Source organism: Apaloderma vittatum, unplaced genomic scaffold, assembly GCF_000703405.1.
Source record: "Apaloderma vittatum isolate BGI_N311 unplaced genomic scaffold, ASM70340v1 scaffold29306, whole genome shotgun sequence".
NCBI classification, from domain to species: domain Eukaryota; kingdom Metazoa; phylum Chordata; class Aves; order Trogoniformes; family Trogonidae; genus Apaloderma; species Apaloderma vittatum.
In genome coordinates, this window is record NW_009722738.1 from 2170 (window position 1) to 7540 (window position 5371).

General features: G+C 54.6%; 1 pseudogene; it reads left to right on the forward strand.

Moving 5' to 3' along the window:
- Nucleotides 1–322: 322 nt before the first annotated feature.
- Nucleotides 323–1233, forward strand: LOC104275811 (annotated as a pseudogene).
- The last annotated feature ends 4138 nt before the right edge of the window (nt 1234–5371 follow it).

Sequence of the window (5371 nt, forward strand, 5' to 3'; positions counted from 1 at the left end):
ATCCTGTGCCTACACCCCCAGCCGATGCCAAACCAGCTCTCGTGCCGGGCTGCGGCTGCTCGCGTCGCGCTGCTCTGCGGCTGCTGCGGGTGACGACGACAGGTTTGGTGTAAAACCAGGGATGCCTTTTCTCTTGGTCTAGCTGTTTATTGTGCTGCACTGCTGCCGTCCTGAGCTTGCCCCTCCGTTCCCCTGCTGCCCCGACACTCCCAGCCCTGTTCTTTGGCGTGAAAAGCCCAGTGGACGCCCGCAGAATAGCAAATAATCCTGTTGCGTTTCTCTCTCCCTCTCTCTTTTCTCTCGGCGGCTGCATGAAAAAAAGGGCTCGAATGCCAGCGACCGAAGCGCCAGAACTCGAGCGACGATATTGAGGTCCTCTCCACAGGGACGCCTCTCCAGCAAGAGAGCCCCGAGCTCTACCGCAAAGGGACCACGCCGTCCGACCTGACACCCGACGACAGCCCGCTGCAGAGCTTCCCTGCCAGTCCCTCCTCCACGCCGCCCCTGGGACCTTCCTGCAGGAACAAGAGCGCTCACTTCTCCAGGCAGGTCTCGGTGGACGAAGAGAGGGGTGGGGAGATCCAGATGTTGCTGGAGGGACGCGGCGGGGATTACTTGCGACCCAACAGCTGGAGCGAAGAGAAGGTCGGCGGGACTCGCGGCGTGAGAAGCGGGACGCTGCGCAGCGGTCAGCCTTCGGCCTCCGTCCCTGAAGACTACAGAGGTCGGAGTGGTGGACACAAACATTCGGCCTCCAACCACAAGCAAAGAGAGAGGTGGACAGATTCCCCAGCCACGGTTTCATGGACTTCCCACCACAGGTCCCACAACCACAGCTCAGGGAGCTCCAAACTGCTTGAGCTAGATGAGGAGAAGATGAGCAATTACGAGATGGAGATGAAGCCCCTCATGAGGATGGATTCTTATATGCAAGAGATTCACACCCAAAAAAGACACTATAGCAAAGGGGGACCCTGCAGGAGCATGGCTGATGACCACCGCGGGGAAGAGAAAGGGGTTCAGAGACTGAGGTCTAAGTCCCAGAACAAAGAGAATTTCAGGCCAGCTTCCTCTGCTGAGCCCACAGTGCAGAAACTGGAAAACCTGAGATTTGGGGACAAAGCTGAACCTCGGCTACTAAGGTGGGACTTAACCTTCTCCCCGCCACAGAAATCTTTACCTGTTGCACTAGAATCTGAAGAGGACAATGGGGATGCGCTCAAATCGAGTACGGTAAGTAGGCAAAATTGTGCGTTGGAATGTGGCCGAGAAACCCGGTGCAGAGCTGGTGTGGTACTGCAGCTCTGCCAACAGAGTTGGTCCCCGAATTACTGGGGGTTTGTGCCTTGAATCCCTCCTTCTCTCCTCCAGCGCAACAGCGTGTGCTGGAAGTTGGTGTGGGGTTTTCTGCTCTTTGGTGGGAACCACAGGTTTTTCCCTGGAGCACGTTGAGTGGCAACTCAGCCCCGGGTCCAGCAATAAAAATACATTTATTGCCAGGATTTTGAGCATTCACCTGGCGGGATAGCTGCAGGAGTAGGCACGGTGTTGGTGATGCTTGTGGGTGGTTTTTTTGGGTCCTGACAACAGGAATTCACGCTGGCACAGGAGTGTGGTTGGACCTGCCCATGGCAGGGAGGTTGGATGAGATGATCTCAAAGGTCCCTTCCAACCTAAGCCATTCTATAATTCCATTCTGTGATTCTCTTGCAATGTAAGTGGTTAAATCCTGGTATCTGGGCGTTGTGTGAAGCTGCAGCGTTTCTCCATCACTCTGCTGCTGTGGGATGGCACTGAAGAGGTGGCTTTGTCACCACGTCGTACCCAAGAGCGGGATCCATGGTCATGGAGCAGGGGACATTCTTGAGTTGGTTGCTGCTTGGGTTTGCCTGCGCCGATTGGCACGACGCGATACAGCTCAGGTTTTGGGGGATGTGGCTACTGCAGAGCCAGGACAGGGTACAGGCACCTCGGGGAGGGTGGATGCAACGTCAGAAGGTGTCTGCAAACTGCAGGCAAGAGGATGCGATTCCAGAAGGATACTTAGATGGGAAAAGCGAGGGGTGAGGGCTAGCCAGGAGCTTAGCAGATCAGGGTGATACAGCAGATTACAGCCAACCACGGAATCGTAGGATCATGGAATGGTTTTGGTTGGAAGGACCTTAAATATCATCTTCACCCTGCTGTGGGCAGGGACACCTCCCACTAGACCAGGAAAGTTGACATCAGTTGATTCTACTGTGAAGAGCACAGGCACAGTTTTTTTCCCCAGCCTGTGAGACTTGGATGATAAACCCTCGTGGGACATCCAGTCCTGGGCTCGTTGTTCTGGGAGAGACAAGGACATGCTGGGCACTAACAGCTGGCTGTTGGGAGGAGCTGGAGAACTGAGAGACCTGGGGCTGTTCAGCCTTGAAAGGAGACTGCTGAGAGGGGATTTATTAACCTATAGAAATATCTGAGGGGTGGGTGTCAAGAGGAAGGGGATAATCTCTTCTCAGTGGTGCCCAGTGATAGGACAAGGAATAATGGGTTTAAGGTAGAACATAGGAAGTTCCACCTCAACATGAGGAGAAACTTGTTGGCTGTGCGGGTGCCGGAGCCCTGGCCCAGGCTGCCCAGAGAGGGTGTGGAGTCTCCTGCTCTGGAGACTTTCCAACCCGCCTGGACACGTTCCTGTGGGGCTGCCCTGGGTGACCCTGCTCTGGCAGGGGGTTGGACTGGATGATCTCTAGAGGTCCCATCCAACCCCCAACATTCCACGGTTCCGTGATTCTATGATTCAAGCTACAGAAGAGGGGACACAGAGCGATCTTCGAAGACATAAAACAGCTGCTGCAAAGTAGAAGGCAATAATCTGTTCTCGACAAACAGAATTAATGGGCTCAAATTCGAGCCTTAGAGGCAGTGGTTAGCCATTAGCCACTACTAATGAGGTGAGGGCTGGAATAAATTTCCTGGGGAGGCCGTGGTGGCTGGCAGGGAGGAGGTGGTCTAAGACCTGGCTGGACATCTGCAGCTCGGATATAACTTGGACAGAGCTGGACCTGCCTTGGGAGAAGGTTTATCTGTGTGAGTCTCAGGTCTTTTTGAGCCCTAATATTCTATGATTCCCGGACTTACCACTGAGACCAGCCTCTTCACTTGTTCTCCGTTGGTTTGGCGTTGCTAGGAGAGGTGCTGTGGGTCTGATGGAGGCAGTGAGGAAGCCACCACCTCTCCAAGTTGCCTCTCATTGAGTCAGTGCCAAACACAGGGCAGGGCTGGAAGGGTCCCGTGCGGCTGGATGTCCCACGGCCCTGGCCAGAGGAGAAATGGAAAATCTATAACTCTGAGGTGGGTGACATTTCAGGCTCCAGCAGAAGACAGCAGCTAAATCTCCCTGTCAGGGTAGCAGAAGATGATTCCCGGTTCGTTGGGAGGCAGGGATCATGAAGCTTAAATGATATTTGTCTGGAAGTCTGGGCTAGGGGCATCTGGGTCTGTACTGTGTGATCACTGCTGCCGTACCTACAGCATCCCTGCTCCTCCGGCTGCCCAGCGACAGCTCTGCCAGCACAGCGAAGGTGTTGGCACCCACAGCCAAGGGACGAGAGAGCAAACGGGTGGGAGAGAGCGGTGATATCTGCAGGCCGTGAGCAGCCGGGATGCAGGCAGGGCTAAGCCACGGATCTGCCACGGCTTTCTCTGCTGTGGCTGGGGATAAATCACCCACACACACAGTCCTGTAGCTTTGTGGCTTCCTATTCATCTTCCAAGCTTCAGCGCAGGCTCGAAAGCACCCACACAGCGTTTAAAGATGAGCCGAACGCTCTGTGTTTGCTGGTGGACTGCACCGTAGGATGCATCTTGAGAGTCCAGAAAAAAAAAAACACCACCAAAGAGATCTCCAAGTGAAGCCAGCCCTGAGCACACACCAGTGAGCAAGCAAACGGGTGCTGAGGCCAGCCCGGGCTGTCCTTACCTGCTAGCGTGGATGCCTGTGAAGCGCTGGAGAAATGACAGGTAGCATTAGAAGCCTGACAGGCTTTCGGAGGGGAAAAGCAGCAGCAGTAATCGCATGGACATCAACCCTGTTGAAGTCTGTGAGGCTTGCAGATGGCCGAGCACCTTTGATAACACGACCTCACGCAGCGGCAGGCAGCTGGGAGAGATACGGGTCCCTGAAGGAGGAGCGAAACCACCATTTCTTTGTGTGTCCCTTGGGCAGATCGCTGGCACGGCCAAGCTGTAGACATGCTGCTGAGGCTCCCACCTCATGGGCAGACCCCGGCCATCACACACAAACCTCCCGTCCGCGGAGGAGGGCTTGGGCTGCAATGCCGGAGGTAAATAGCCACTAATGCAACCTAACATTAATGGCTACTTTGAGTGAATCCCAGGCAATAACGAAAGGGCACAGCCTGCATGGAAAGGCGCACAGAAAAGCCATTAGGATGCACATCATACTTTTTAAGTGCTGTAGCTGTGAAGCAGCATGTTCAGTTTTCTCACATTCATAACCGAGGGTGGAACAGATGGCGAAGGTTTGGGAGGAAGCTAATGTAATACAGAGGAAGAGATAATATGTGGATTTAAATAACCTACAATGCCAGCAACAATTTGTTCTAGCAAGAATTGCACTGTGCGAGCAGGGTTTTGTTCCCGTGGCCTGGCAGGGAGGGGGGTGGTTGGGCAGGAGCAGGGGAAGAAGGTGCAGGAGAGGATTGAGAGGTGCAGCGATTTCTCTTCCAACCTCCTGCCTAACGCCCTGACCTTGCCTGCACCTACCATCAAGGATCTCAAAGCATTTCAAACTGCAGCGAATGTAGCGAGTCCCTGAGGAAGAGGAGGGGAAGGCTAAGGGGGAAGTATTTATCCCACAGTCCCCACGTCCATGCTCAGTGACTAGGGGCACTCACATGCGTAGTCCTGCAAAAAAACCAAAACAAAACAACAAAAAAACCCCCACAAATTCCACTTCTTGTACTCCTGATCTTTCAACGCAGAGTTAAGGCTCCCCAACTTCCCGCAGCCCCGTTTCTCACCCCTCGCTTTCCGACTCGTTTCCGCCTCGTGGCTCCCAGGGAAGGGCCGGCCGTGCGTGCGCCTGTGCGTGCCCGCGCGTGTTCCCACGCCGTTTCAGCTTGCCTGGCAGCCCGCTTCCCTGCGAGCCGCAGCGCTGCCATCTGCAAAGCTGCTCGCCCCAAAAGGGCATTTCTCATCTCCCAGGCAGCTGGGCTGTTTCAGAAAGGTGCCTGCCGACGAACGGGAAGGATGCTCTTCGCCAGGGAGGGCTGGTTTTCCCCTACCCTGCGCAGAACTGAGGTCAGCCTCACAGATTAGCTTATTTTAAATATAATCTGCCATAAAGCAGCTCTGCACATGCTGT